The sequence below is a fragment of the Parus major genome, chromosome 2 (assembly GCF_001522545.3).
Source record: "Parus major isolate Abel chromosome 2, Parus_major1.1, whole genome shotgun sequence".
Lineage (NCBI taxonomy): Eukaryota > Metazoa > Chordata > Aves > Passeriformes > Paridae > Parus > Parus major.
Window position 1 is genome coordinate 127,420,479 of NC_031769.1, and position 16,461 is coordinate 127,436,939.

The following is a 16,461-nucleotide window of genomic DNA, read 5'->3' on the forward strand; positions in this document are numbered from 1 at the left end:
GCTCACAAACACTTCATTGCACCTTCTCATCGAAGCTGCTTTCCATCCACAGACAGGTATCCGTAAGTGGCCACATAGCTGCCATTTCAAAATTAAATGTGCCCCCAGCAAACCAAGTGTGGTGATGGAACAGGCAGTTTAATTCAAAAACTGAGTAAAGATATCAAGCTCCTACTCAGAGAGCACAAGGCTGACAGAAGAGAAAGTCCTGTTTAGTTCTGTTTGCATTTTCTCTACCAGAAGTGTAAAACCAGTGCAACGAGTGTAATTTACTATAATTTAATTATTCAGGCAAGTGTCCTCTCTACTTTTATTTGCTGTTACCCTGAAATAAGTTATTGAATTCTTAGAAGAAAAAACAACAACTTGTGAACAGAGACGCTAAAAAACCACCCAACCCAATAAACCAGTATTAGCTCTTTTAAAGTATAAGGAACAATACTTTAAAGAATATATTTACAAAAATATGGTTATTTTTAGCATATCATTCACTTTCCTTTTAAGTATGCTTTCCTGTTACTATGAAATAAAGGATTAAATTAACAATAAATGATAAAATATCATTTCACTATTTAAATTATATTTTACATTTGTAATATTGTTCACTCTCTTTTGGTTTTCTAATAATTTCTTAGACCTCTTTGCATATAAAACCAAAATAAATTTAATTGAAATTGACCTTTAGCACAATCAGTCTTCAGCAAATTTCTGCAAATTGTCCAAGTATGTTTGCACCAGGAATGCAACCTCCTGCTGCCATACTAGAGAAAAGAATGACTAACTTCTAAAACAGCACCAAGCACCCAACTGAATCCCTCAGACCTGCTAGTTTTCCAGCCATGCTTATAATTTACTAAGACATCATAATTTTTTTCACGATCACTTTCCACTTTTCCCCTTTCTTTCCATGAAGCATGCTTTATGTACAAATGCCTATGGCCAAAAATTGTCACAAGCTTTTTGCGGCAATTCACCATTCAATTAACAAATTATGTTTTAAGCTTCAGCAGACACACACCCAAACTGTTTTAATTTTAAAAGTGTATCCATAGAAATCTTCTAGCACATTGTAAACTGCCACTGGAAACATCTCTGTGTTTTCTATATTTTCATTTTCCTGATTGAGTATAAAACTGCAGTTGTGAAGTTCATACCTAGCAGTAATTTCTATGAGATAAAGAACATTTTAAGTTTCTTTCAAATGAACAATATAGAATTAACCACCTTGTGGGGACATGCTTCATTATTTTCTCATCTTCAAGGCTGACAACATTAAATCTCCCTTGTAATTTTTAAGCTCTTTGACAGACAGGATACAGTATCTGCACACAACCTCAAGAAGAAATAATAATGTAGCTATTACATTTATTCATGTATTATCTACTACAGGAATATACAATTAGTTGAAAACAAATAACTTTTCCATTTTTCATTAGGTTGTATACAATCTTCTTCAGTATTATCTGTTACAAATGATACAATATCACGAAGATGCATTATCAAAGTTCAAAGCTGGAGTCTCTCAGAGCTGGAGACACTAGTAATGGGGTATTATTAATGTCTTGAAAATAATCATGCATGCAATATGGTGGATGATTCTGCTTTAAACTGTGTAGCTAAAAACAACATTTATGGGAAACATTTTAATATTTCCATTATTTGAATCCAAAATAAACACATGTCCATTTCAGATGTCTCCATTTTCTCAAATGAAAAAAGGATATAATATATTGTTAACAGACAGAATATCTGCTGTACTGGAATCTGTCATTTTAGCAAAGAGAGCCTTAGAAAACAACACTAATTTGTCAGTGTTACTACTCAAGCTTTGGAGGTGAGCATAATATTGTGCAGATTTTGTTCACTCTTAAGGAATTTTATTTTTATAGATGTTTGGAAAAATTTCTGTGTTTTATTTGAAGCCATGCTGAAACTTTTCAGACCTGCTTTTGCCTTGTATCTGGCAATCCACTATGATTAACTGCAAAATCTCTGCATAAGCTACAGCAAGTCTGAAGAGGCACATTCCATTATTGTCTTCACTGAACCAAGCATCCCACTTCTCCTTTCCACCTGGAAAGTGTTAAGGGTTGAACATTCGGTATCACAGCAAGAAGGTGACATGCCAAAGTGCTCCCTAGCTGGCAACTCTGCAGCCAGGATGACAAACTGCAGAAAGAGCATGACCTCCAGGTAGCCAGGCCCAGTCAAAACAACCCTTGGTACTACCAAGCCTTGTGGCAAGCACTGGATGAACCTCTGTGGAAAACATCCCTACTCACAAAGCTATTATCACACCCTTCCAGGGGTATTATTGACTGCCAGCATCTCATCTAAGTTTAAAACTGCAAAGAGGCCAGGGTTAATGCAATCTTTTAAAACACAAAAAGGATCAATAATTTATCTTTTTTCTGTGTGAACTTTATTGCAACTTTGGCTGGAGACACAAGGAAAATCTTTTATGAGATTATTTTTAGGGTATGGCATTTTCTTCTTAGCTTTGAGTTTAGGTTTTGTCAAAAGACTTAGTTTCTTTGGGCTGCCTCTGAAACAAAGTTTAAGCAACAGTTGCCCTGCTTAGTGCAACAGTTCAAATCAACTTTTACCTTTCTTGTATAAGAAACCAAAGACTGTTATACTGATGAAGCTGAAGAAAAAAATGTAGCATGAATTCTTCCTCCAATATCACCACCTCTAGGAGAATTTGTAATGAAAACTGGTAGACCATTTTAAACAAAGTTATTTTCAATATAATTAAGGAAAAAAAAATCTCCATTTTCAATTACTTTCTGATTAAGTTAAAGGCTTTTCTTTTATGTGTGTGTGTGTCTGTGTGTCTGTGTGTCTGTGTGTACGTGAAACTCCAGCAAGTACTTGATGAGTTTTTTGCAGTTCACGTTACTGTACAACAAATCTGCCTTCACATGTGCTCTGAGTGAGATATTGGATGGATTTTTAATGAAATTCAAAGCAACAACAAAGGCTTATTTTGCTTATTTCACTACTGTCAGTCTAAGGTGGCTTTTGGTTCTTTATTGGCTTTTAAAGGTGGTCATGTTTATTAAAATAAAAAGGCCAAATTCCTGCTTTCTGTCAGTTTTGTGCAAAAAACTGGGAATGGTTCATAAGCATTTCTCAGTAGGAAAATGAAGGCACCTCTTGTGCAAAGCAGGGAGCCTGTTGCAGGGAACTCCAGGTGAGCTGTCCTGTGCACACTGCTGTGCAGAGACACCAGCTCACCTCCATCAGCCCTGAGCCAGCACACACTGTGCCTGGATGGCTCTCGGAGCCAGCACCAACCTCCCCATCCCTTGCTGCACCTCCAGCTCCAAGGGCAGCACACAGCCCTGCTGCCTCTTGTGCCCACAGCACATTTATGCCCTGATATAAGGTGAGATATATACTAAGAAGGTATTGACAGCTCTAAGTCTCAACTTTTGTTATCTCAGTCCTTAACTTCCTGATCGCTTTGTGTTTGAGCTCGTGCCTGTCAAGCTGGCTGACTTGTCTTCTTCTGTATCAAAATGAAAGCATGGCTAGTTTAAAAGGGCTGACAACAAAATCCTCTAGTCTAAATGAAAGAAAACAAAACAAAACAAAAACCCTACCTCAGCATAATCATCTCTCTACAGCATGAGAACGAAAAAAGTGACAGCAATCCGCAGATTTTTAAATTATTTTTATTGATTCTTATTGATGTCGTTGCTGAAATGTGAACAAAAGATTGAGTCATTTACTGAGATCTATTCAAGACTTTTCTGATAGCTTAACCAATAATAACTCTATAAAAAACTCAGCTGGGTGGAGGCAGAGATCCTAAAGGGTATCTTTATAATAAGGGAAGAGTTCACAGAGCTGCCACAGTGTACTCACCCTTGAGTACTCCAGATGCATTTCTGCATAGGCTGAAGGGTAGAGTACCAGCATGGGCATCAACTGCTGGTTCTGCCCTGCTGCTGTGTACTTGGATTGCATGGCCAAAGTTTGGTGGCCAGGGACCTACAGAGGCAGCTTCTATGAGAAGCTGCTAAAAGCTTCCTCTTTGACCATCAGAGCCAATCCCTGGTAGCTCCAAAGATGCATGAGCCACTGGTAAAGGCTGGGCCAGTGAGATATGGTGGTAACACTTCTGCAATAACATATTTAAGAAGAAGAAAAAAAAAAACCCACAAGTTATTGCACAGTTATAATTGAGGCCAGAGAAGAGCAGGGTGAGAACAGGTGAGAGGAACAACTCTGCAGACACCAAGATCACAAAAGGAGGGATAGGAGATGCTCCAGTTGCTGAAGCTGGAATTCCCCTGCAGCCCGTGATGAAGCTGTGCCCCTGCAGCCCATGGAGGTCCATGTGCAGACATCCACCTGTAACCCATGGAGAAGACCCACACCAGAGAGGGTGGATGACTGGAGGAGGCTGTGACCCTGTGGGAGTGTGGAGAGAGAAGCCTACACTGGAGCAGCCTGTCCTTGAAGGACTGCAGCCCATGGGAGTGACCCAAACCGCAGCAGTCTGATGGGGACTGCTGCCAATGGGACAGACTCACATTGCAGCAGCTTGTGGAGAGCTGTTGTTCATGAGATGGAGACACATCAGAGAAATTCATGGAGAGCTGTCTCCCATGGGAGGGACTCCACGGTGGAGCAGGAGAAGGGCTCCTCCCCCTGAGCAGCAGGAGAAACCACAGGTCATTAACTGATGGTAAGCCCCATTCCCTGCCTCCCTGCACTGCTGTGGGGAGGAGACAGAGCTGCTACAGAGGGGAAGTTGTTTTTAAGGTCTTATTTTACTTCTCATTATCCTGCTCTGATTTTGTTAGTAATAAATTCAATTAATATCTCTAATTCCAGCCTGGTTTGCTGGAATTTGGTGAATGATCTCTTCCAGTCCTTATCTCAGCTCATGAATCCTTCATTATATTTTCTCTCCCCTGTCCAGCTGCTGAGAGAAGCTTTGGTGGGTGTCTGGAATCTGGCCAGCATCAACCCACTACATAAGGGAAAGGCAGATATGGAAATTTATTGTTGTTAGTAGTAAGTTATGATTTGACTAGCACAAGGAACTTATTTGTTGAATTATCTTTAAATCATCACATTTCAGAGTAGAACCACACTTTAAATATGGGAAATTTTATTTGCTGTATATGTATTATGTTATTAAGCATAATTAAAGTTGAAAGCCATGAGCCACACTCAAAGCTACTTCAAGGCTATAGAACAGTTCTGTGGCCATCAAAATAAAGTACCATATGCTGGAAAAGCAAGAAGTAATACACTTAGTAGCCTAAACTACAGTATGCTGTGGGCCATTATCTGTGCAAATAATTCAGAAATGAGTAATGAATAACTATTTTATTCTAAGAAACAAGAATGTGACTGCTAACATCATCATTTCTAGATATGCAAATTGCCAAAAATGAAACCTAAACTTTGGAGAACAAAACCTCTCTTTTTTATGGGTATAAAATTCTACAGCGCCCTGTTTGAGGCATCTCAAAGATATCATATCTCGCCAAAGTATTTCACCTCTTGACTTTTCTAGAAGCCTTGCTGTGATTTTTTCAGGCACTAAGTCACACAGAATATTCTATGTTTCCTTTGTACCCTCAGAAGTAGACAACAAAAGCTTTTTTTTTCATTTTTGCTATGTTTTATTCATAACCATTGAAAAGAAAAATCGAAACTCTGGTGTGAGTCACTCTTTAGACTTTTCTATTAGAAAATTGAATCAGAACTGTAAATGGTTTCAGACACAGATACCCAAGACCAGCACTGGAAACAGAGCAAAAACTAAGGCAGACCCGGAAAAGGCAGTTTTAGTGCAATGTTTTAAAATGCAACTGAAATGAGATTTGCACCAGGATTACCACCAGAATAATTCACTAGTGAAAGAAGTAAGGGCTATCTCTGAGACAAAAAATAATAGCTGGAGGCTTCATCGGACTCCAGAAGTGTTTTACCACACAGCTCTGGACTCTGAGCACCCTCAAGGTAATCAGCCCTCCCCAGAAAGGTCACCACCAGTGACCACCACCAAGAGTGGTGCAAACACAATCCACGGTGAGTCTCCCTCAGCCAGAGGCATCCAATCTAATGCTCTGGGATGTTTCTCAGCTGAAAGAGAGTTTCTCCATCTCTGTTGGAACAATCCCCTTTCTTGACCTGCATAGCACTGAAATGATGACAGCCAGAGCCTGATTCTGACACACTGCTATTTCTGATATCTGGTACTTGGTAAAAATGCCCTTTAGGCTAGAGGATATACAACCCATGTTCCCAGCCAACAACACAGTTTGCATTAGCTGAACTGTGGCTGGCTTCAGTCTTCTACATTCATAGGTAGTCATGAGGAATAAGTCGCACATTAGAGAAGCTCAACAGTTTCATCAGCTTATCTCTGGAGCCAGGTTGTCCCTAGGTATGTGGAGCACAAAACTTCAGCTCAGTCTAAGCAAAGAGCCAAAGAATCAAAGCAGGATCTCTAAAGAAGTTGCTAACTGACCTGTTCCCATTCCTCTAGCTCTGCACAAATGCAAGTAATGAAATTTTGAGAAGAAATTGTGTATTTTTTTTGGAAAAAGGAAAAGGAAGAGGATGGGATCCTGGGGGCTACAAAGTTAGAACAGCTTCTGTGCAAATAAATCACTGACTGAGAAAAATATAGTAGTTATGAGATGTTTAGTCAATTTGTCATTATTAAGATTACACTACATTGGTTTAAGCTTTTGTGAACACACCAGGGCTATGATAAAGAGGGCTATAGAAAAACCTGTGCTATATAAGTAAACCTATGTAAATAACAGTGAAATATTTAAAATAAATCTTTTACTTAAAATATTTATTTCTTTATTCTGATTGCATTAAGCAACACTTGTGAATTTATCAGTGGTGGGTTTTTTTCCAAAAGAAGGGGCACCCCCCACTGTTCTCTACCATGTGTGGACAGAGCACAAAAATCATTCACATTCCTTTAAATACCACAAAACAAAACAGATAAAAGCCCCAATGAGCTCATCTTTATATAAATACTATTACATTTGTGTCAAGTACTTTTTATATCCCATGAACTGTAGCCTTAGAATGTTAATAAAAACCATAATGGTTGGGTCCTTAGTTCATAGTTTAAAAAACTTACAATTGATAACAGGAGTTGAATGTATTTTCTGCACACTATTTATCCACTTAAAAAGTGGGAAGAAAGCAAGGAAAGCACCAGGGGCCTGATCCTGCTCCCATGAAAGACAGTGGGAAGTTTTCCTATTGGCTACAAGATGATGGATTGTGCCTTTGGTTTTGCCAGCAGAACTGTATGTGACTTTTCGCTTCTCTTGTGGCTAAAACACAGTCATTTGCTGCCCTCTAGAAGCAAACTGACACATATACTTTATTTTACTTCAATACAGGCCTTCTCGCTGTAATTTTAAGAATGCACCTAACAACACCTAACAATGACGAGCAATATCAAAGGACTAGAGGGATGTGAGGAACTACAAGGTACTGAGAATTTTGAAGTGTTCTCTAAATTCAGTTATTTGATATCACCAGTTATTCTGTTTGAAACATGTTATAGTGTCATGTATTGCTCCTGGGATTATCAAACTTTCAAGAAGAAATTAATTCAAATGATTGCTTTATTCTGCTTAATAAAACTGAAAATTAACAGGACAGAATCATGAGTGCTTTTAAATAAAGCTCAACCCTTACCACACCGATACAGGACACTGAGAGGAATGGGGAATTCACCAGGTTAGGATGAAAGAATCATAAAATAAAGTCAGTGAGTTTCAATTGATAGTTAAATCTTTTATTGCCTCCAAAAGTAGTAGCAAACTCATCTATTAATAATGATTATTTACCAAGTGTTTAGAATTTTTTTCAATTTCATTTTGATTTTATTAGTAGTGGGGAATAAAAGGTTAAAAACCACTGGGGAAGTGCTTGATTTCCATAAACTCCCCAATGAATTAAAATTAGGAATTAAATTTATCTTTAAAAAATAAAAAAAAAATTTAAAAAAATAGATAACCCCCAAACCTTCTAACTTCAGCTCCAAGAGGTTAAAGAATCCAAGCATGAAAGCAATGAATGAATAGCACTCAAATGGCAAGATACCATTTAATTATCATTGTGTAATGCAATTAGATTACAAATTACAAGTATACAGTTTTCTTAGATTTTTATTTATTCATTTATTCATTATTTTATTTCCATCACAAGTGGATTTTATGTGTGAAATGTGTGAAAATAAAAATATTGTTCTATGAGTCCAAAACCAGCCAAATGTTGTTAAGTTATACCTCACACCATGCTCATTGCTATATTATGTTCCCTGAAGTGACAAAGGACTTGCAGACCAAGTCTTGAACAGCTGAAAAGTTCTTGATTCTCCTTACATCTGACTAAAAGAAAAAATGCCCATTTAAGGAAATATGCATTAACCAACCAAAAATCAATTCATAATTAGCAGCCATTTAAAAAAAAATTGTCTTAGAATCACCAAACTGTTTACATTGGAAAAGCAACATGGCAAGTCCAACCATTAACCCTGTGTTTTCTTCTTTTCTCAGTACTTTGACAACAAATACAAGCAGGACAGGCTTGCAACTTTAAATCTGAGGTTAGGTACTCATAAGATGCAAACTGAATGTGATATTGTGCTATATGTCATTTCAGAGGCAGAGAAAGACCTTCATATTCAGATTCTGGTTGGTGAAATTTCTGATGTCTCATTTAAATGTCAACATTTAGGTAAAGTGAATCTGTAGTTGCTTATATCTCCTAATAAAATCAAACATTATTTTAAACTCAGGTAAGGTAAGCATCAAGGTCAAGACCAAGGGTACAAGAGCTTAAGCGTGTCTCTTGTGAATTAAAAATTGTTGAACAGTCTTCCAAAGAATGGCAGTGAGATAGAGTTTAATCACTTTGATTGTTTAAGTCAACTGCAAGGTAAATAAATGTGTATATTCCCACACTAAAATATAAACAGAAGGTGGGTCATGCATGTCAGGCCCTGACCAATCCAGACCAGTGTAAGGTTAACTATTTTAAACACCCTTAAGGAGTGAATGTCAAGCCAGGCACTCCCAAAGTTTTCTCAGATTGGTGGCTGTGGAGTTTTCAGCTAACTACAGTGTGGTGTGGATGCCACCAAGTGGCAGCTGTTATCACATACCAATGTCTTCAGCATGGCCTCGCTCTAAGTTAACACTTCAATTGCAGAAAATATTCCTGGTACAGGCATTTGCCAAGAATGGAATATTACTATTTCAAAAAGAGGAAAAAAATTCTCTATATAAAAATTTTGATTCCTACTGCTAATAACAGAACTGCCATGGACTTAAATGAAACCAAGTCCAACTTCCTTTTGAAATCATATAAAATACTTATAATCTTCTAAGAGCAAATTCAAACTTGATCAAAAGACCAGATCTGCAATTCGGATTCACAGGAGACCTGCAGAGAGATCCCAGGTGTACCTGGAAGAGACCCTGTGTGTATAACTGATTCTTTGGGTATATATACACTGTCATAGGGCCATGAGACAAATCCAAATATTGCTTAATTGTCTTATCACTACCCTGTTTTTGTCAGCTGCAAATTGCTCTCTCTCAGACAAAGTATAAGCATAGTGCTGGGAATAATTTCCTCCAGGGAATGATCACAAAAGCCTGTTGGCTGAAATAGCTCCGGTTTTGCCATGCCCATTTGCTCTGCGATTAACTCCCTGTGCTCTCTACTATCCTTCAACATGATTGCAGCAAGGATTGCAAATATCTCATAAACCACATCTCAGGACATATATAGCCTCAGTTTCATGCTATAAGAGCACTCATGAGGGCTATTTCATGCCTTTGCATTATTTCAGCCACAGTGGCTTGGCAAGAGGCCCACAGGATCCATGCAAGCACACAGCACAGAGGTGGGCAGACTCTACCCCTACTGAGCCAGGAATTACAGCAAGGGTATAAGACAACCCCTGACACTTGTTGAGATTTCTGGGAAGAAGTTGCTTATGTGAGAAGCAATTTAGAAACACGCCTTGCCTATGATCTCATTCTTGGAGAACATTATAGATAGACATCCTTCAGGAATTCTGCCATGACTACCAGCATGTCTGACGTAGAAGACATGAAGAACCTTCCATCAAAGGCATTGCACCTGGTACGTGTTGGAGATACCTGGTTTAAATACACGGGCTCCATCCATACCATCCCTCTTCCAACCTCACTCACTTCAGCTGTGAAAGACCTAGGAGAAATTCCCTGGCTGCTAAATGGGGCAATCAAAGAACTCTGTACTCCCTGCTCTACTTTTCAGGCAGCCAAGTGACTTGCCACCAGTTTTGTAGTTTAATAAATACCAAATTGAAAGTGAATAATTCTGACTTGCTTGTTCTTGTTGATTCATACTCATCATTTCAATAATAAAGTATGTCTGGAAAAAAACCTATTTACTAATTAAAATTATGTACTATGTTAATAATAACAGTGTCTATTTAATTAATGTGTTTATTAACACAGTTATCTGAAAACAAAAGGCAGATTAGATTGCTTCTGGCACTAGCCTGAGGGGAATGGCAAAACAGCCTGGCTCCACTGCCTACCTTCATCAATCAGAGCCCTGGAAAGCTGAGCAGGCTGTGACAGTGCTACTGACACTGAAGAAAGGAGTGACGCTACTGCAGAAAGAGTAGCAGACCCACTATCCAAAACTTCTTTTCCTCACCATCTATATATTATGTTCAAATAAATACTTTGCTTTTTACTAAGGACTTCCACGGAGATGTGTAGTAATAGTCTCTTTCCAAAAGTCCTCTCTGCCCTGTCTTTCCAAGAACAGAAGCAGATTGGAATAGGCCCTTTGTCTTCAGCAATGTTGACAATGCACCCACACAGCTCAGAAATCATGAGCAAGCTTCGGGTGAAGCATTCTGACAGCCTAATCTTGAATTTCTGCGGTGCAACCAACAAAAACTGGAGCACCATTTGTTGATACTAATGAATAAGAACATTCAGAATCACATAAACAATGAATCCAGGAAACAGATATTTTCCAATTCCTTCCCTGGAATAGGAATCAGTACTCACCAAACATTAGAGATCATGGTCTGCATCACAACAAATACAATAAACTGAAATAGAGTATCAAACATCATAAACCAGTGTCAACAAAGAACACCTTCATCTCTCCATATTTGAGCAGTAGGTCTTAATGATAAACAAGAAAAAACATGGATTAATCAGGCTGGGGCAGCAAGCCAATAGGACTCAGGGTCCTACTACATAAATAAGAGTTTGAGAGAAACAAGACTGAAAGTTTACATGGTAGGAAAAAAGTGGGAGCAACACTGAACAAAACCTTACTGTCTTGACAAATCACTGAAAACAAGACTCATTAAAAAAAACTGTACAGCAGCATGTTCCAGACATATTTTGGATTTCACCTTTGAACTCAGTTTTCATAAAGAGAAGCACAGAAGCAGAAATACTTACACAGAGGTAAACAAGGAACCAAACGAAAGAACTCCTCTTTGTTTATAAAAAAACTAGCACCTTAAAAACATGGATGCCTGTGCTGAACAAAGACCCTGTTAGCCCAGCATCCTGCTTCTGACAGCGGCTAAAGCTCTATTACAGAAGTAAAAAAGCAACAGGCAAAATGCATAAATCATCAAGAGGCTGCTATGCTTTCACCAATACTGACAAAATGGATGACAGAAGGTTACACCAGCCTGCGGGTATTAGCCTGAGGAAACAATGTTTTACTGTTTTTCTAATTATGTTGACAATTTTTCCTCCAACAAACCAACTGATTTTTAATTAAGATATCTGAAACTTGGTGTTGGAGACTTGTGCATCAGGGAAGGATGTTTCCCAAAAGCTGCTTCTTGTTCCTGGGAAAACACAGAGCTAGGAATAAGAGGTGGTCTAGTTCCTGCATTAAGGGAGCTGCAGACCCAAAGAAGTGAAATAGCACGAAGAGGGAAACGGTTGCAGGAGGAGAAAACACTTCAAATTATTAAATCTAAATAATGCCCAATCTGCTAGGAGCTAAATTTTTCTGCTAAAATAATGTTGTTTGACATTCAAGATCTACAGTGATTGCATTTCAATGTATACAATGACTTGATAGCATAGATGAACAGGAAAATGGAACATCGTATAAAAAGTTTAAAGATTGCAAAAAAAAATTTCTAAAGTTATAAACATACTATGAGAAAAGAAGTAGTAACATGAATATATAGGCAGCTCATCAACTACATACAGACTTATCAACCACAGTGCACAGATGAACCTCTGGACCTCCATGGATCACTCTGTAATTACTATACCATATAAATTAACATCAGTTAAAAAAACAAAAGCTGACTGAACATTGTTGGTATTTTACATATATCTAGAACACACGGATGAAATTCCAACCCAGAAATATGGTTTTATCTTACTAATGGCTAAGGCATTCCCTAAATATGATGGAAGAAATTCTATCCCAATTAGGGTTACTGAAGTTTCCACAGAATTATGCACACCTTGTTTTTCTATACAGTAATGACAGGCAGTTCTTTACTGCTGCTGAACACTGCTGGAGTTACATACTGCTGTTCAATAAACCAGTACAGAGAATTTACTCAAGCTGATTTAAGTCAGGAGGAGTCTGTTGCTTATCCTCTGGAGGAATATTGGAAAATATTGTCAACTGGATATTTCAGAGCTTTCTTATCTGCAGAATTTGTCATTTAGAAGATGTCATCATCTTTAGTATGTTATTCTGGAAACTTACTTAGAGGTAATGAGGAGGAAATTTGGCATTACTTTCAACATAATTCTCCATAATTATTTCTAAATCATAGTACAAAAATATTTTTCCACTCCATGATTTATGCAGCTTGTGCTCTTGTACACTCTGATGACTCAAAATTTCAACAGGCCCTTATGACATTATTTTCAACTTTCTATGTGCAGCTGGAGTGGGTGGTGGGCCATATATTCCAGGACTATCTACAGCATCATATTAAGAACTATTAATTCAAACCATGTGTGAAGTCAGCATATACAAAACAAGTTTTTTAATGTCTATGCCAAGTACCATACTTCAGGACTGAAACAGAATAGCTTGCAATAACTGAAGATGAACTGTCATTCCTCTCTCATGTCTTACTCCAATGACAAATACTTCTTGAACTTTAATCGCAAGTAACTTTTCCTTATTTTCAGTCTTTTAGCCTCTCATTAAGTGGCAGTCTCTGTTTCTCATTAACCCATAATTTGAAGCAAATAGAACTGTACTTATTTTTACTGTTTGTATAGCACCATTCTGCTGTTTATTAAGAATTTCTGGGTATTCTGGAACTTGCTTTGCTTGACAGTTCCTGGGTGATGAAGTCCAAACATGCCCTAAGTAGCAGAATAGATGTTTTCAACTTTTGGAGCTCTTAAAATTTGTGAGTGATAGGTCTTGCTGGAGTACAGGTCCTTGTGAAGAGACAAGGCTACCTCAGGAGACCAGGAGATTGTCCAAAGAACATGTCAAAGGCAATGACTTGTAATTAAGCACTTGAGAGCAGGATGCTATCTGAGCACAGAATTAGTGGGGAAAAAATAAATTAACAGGAAAAGCCTTGCTCTGGTATGTCAATTGTCTGCATATAGGGTAAAGTGCTCAGATGTAAATGGAGTTAGGCGAAGGAAGGAATAAAATGGAATGGTATGTCTCAGAAAGTGTGCCATATAAACAACACACAGACAGTAGAAACTACATAACTGAACGAGAATTTGGGGAAAAAATCTCCCTCAAAAAATCCATCCAGAGACAGATTGTACTGCACCCTGATAACAAGCAGTGTGACTCAGTCAAGAGAGGGGTGATAGAGTTGCAATTCAGTGGTAGCTGTGTGTAATGAATAAGATCCAAGAGAGATAAACTTGAATCTTGCTACAGTGTGGGGAACTACAAGATTGCACAGTAATAATAATGGCATCATTATTTGCTAGGTCATTTAGCTGCTTTATTAGATTATTTATAGTGGGTAGATTCAACAATAAACATTGAAGCCTCTCCTCTCAGGCCTGCAGCTGAGAAATTAAGACTTCCAGGTAAAAGCTGCCCTCTCACTCTTGCATCCTCTGAAAGACATTTTCCACTTAGACATATTGTCTGCCAAGTCCTTAAGGGCTGCAAACCTTTGGAGTTTTACCACTGATTTCACAAACTTGCCTTAAGAAAAATTGACAACATTTCGTTTTAGCTTAAGTTGGTGAAAACCACTAATTAGATCCTCATTATTTGAAGAATATTTTGTTTCATGTGAATTAAAGTTTTCACTGAAGTGATCTGAATTACCTACTTTGAAGAGAAAAATCAAGATGAAAAGTTAATAAATTTTAACTAAATCAGTTTCTATTCACATGCTCATGCAAGCCTCTAAAATTCTTTCCATACATGTGTGGTAGTAGCACTCACCTCCTCCCTGGATGACACATACCTTTCACGACCCAAGGTAGGAATGGAAAGAGGCAGAACCCCTTGGTCCACAGACAGGGTCCACAGCCAACAGAGACATTTCTGCACCATGACCTCCATCCAAGGAGACTGCCCCAGATGGAGTGCCCCTCACCACTCTCACCCATGGCAGTGGCTATTTTCATGCTGGATATCCCTGAGTGAACCTTTGACTCTTAGTCTGGGTACCCTTGAGTGAGATGTCTCTGTGTGTATGTGTTTGCACATGTACATTTAATGTAGTAACATAATCCCAATGGGTACACATGGGAGCCAAACCTGTAACTTGCCTTGGGAGCATCCCCATTACCCACCTTGTTCATTACTTTTGGCCTTTGGTTTTAGTTGCAAATTAAAGTTTGTTACCTGCGTTAAGTTGTTGCCAATACTTCTGTGCCCGCATTCTGACAGTTGTCCAAGTCCTTAGATCCCATGGACCACTGTGATATTGGATGGGTTTGCATTGGACACAGCACAATTCCCACCCTCCTCCTTTAAGAGTCTATTCTATTAGTCTCATACAGAATGTGCAGGGACTCTGACAGGATCATGGCCACACAGTCCTGAAGCCACATTCCCAATCCATTACCACTGCAAAGAGGGGGTTAGGGGATTTTTTATGTTCTCAGTTTTGTTTGCTTTTGGTTTGTTCTTTATTTTTTTTAAGATCTTTCCTGGTGCTCCACAGGATTCTTATTTTTCCCATGGCTGCAAAAAATTGACAGCTCTCCCTGAGGTAAAGACAAGTTGGCCTCTTTTTTTTTCTTCTTTTTTTTCTTTTTTTTTTTTTTGGTAATGGAAGAGGCTCAAGCTTTCTGGCTTTCTGCCCCTGTGCAAGCCCAGGCCTTGATGCTGCACTCGCCTGTGAAAAGACCCTGCCCCTGCCCTTGGGTGGGCTCACATGTGGGAAGCACCAGGCACTACTTGTGTACCACAGAGGTTATCATTGGTCCCAGTCCTAGTCAGTATATTTATTGATGATCTGGATGAGGGAATCAAATGCACCCTTAATAAATTTGTGGATGACAGTAAGTTGGGCAGGAGGGTTGAAAGGATCTGCAGAGGGACCTGGACAGGCTGGATCAATGGGCCAAGACTAACCATATGAGGTTCAACAAGGCAAAATGCCAAGGTCCTGCACTTGGGTCACAACTCCCTGCAGTGCTACAGGTTGGGGGAAGAGTGGCTGGAAAGCTGCCCCGTGGAAATGGATCTGGGGCACTGGTTGACAGTGGCTGAACATGAGCCAGCAGTGAGCCCAGGTAGGCAAGAAGGCCAGTGGCATCCTGGCCTGGCTCAGCAATAGTGTGGCCAGCAGGAGCAGGGCAGGGATTGTCCCCCTGTCCTGGCACTGCTGAGGCCACAGCTCGAGTGCTGTGCCCAGTTCTGGGCCCCTCAGAACAAGAAGGACATTGAGGGGCTGGAGCGTGTCCAGAGGAGGGAAATGGAGCTGGTGAGGGGTCTGGAGCACAAACCCTGAGAGGAGCGGCTGAGGGAGCTGGGGGTGCTTAGCCTGGAGAAAAGGAGGCCTACGGGGGACTTTACCTCTCTGGACAGCTCCCTGAAGGGAGGCTGTAGCTAGGCAAGGGTCGGCCTCTTAGAGTAACAAGTGAAAGAACAAGACAAAACATAGTTTTAAGATGCATCAGAGGAGGCTCAGGTTGGACATAAGGAGGAATTTCTTCACAGAAGGGGTGAATGGGCCGCCCAAGGAGGTGGTGGAGTAACCGTGGCTGGAGGTATTTAAGGAAAGACTGGACGCGGCACTCAGTGCCATGTTCCAGCTGACACGTTGGTGTTCGCTCAGAGGTTGGACCCGATGATATCAGCTCTCCTTTCCAGGCGCACCGATCCCGGTTTTCTGGGCTTGTGAGCCCCCCTCAGCGGCGCCTCCCGGCCGCTGAGCTGCCGCAGCCGGTCCCGCAGGCCGCGGGGCGGAGCCGGGCCGGGTGTCCATGGGAA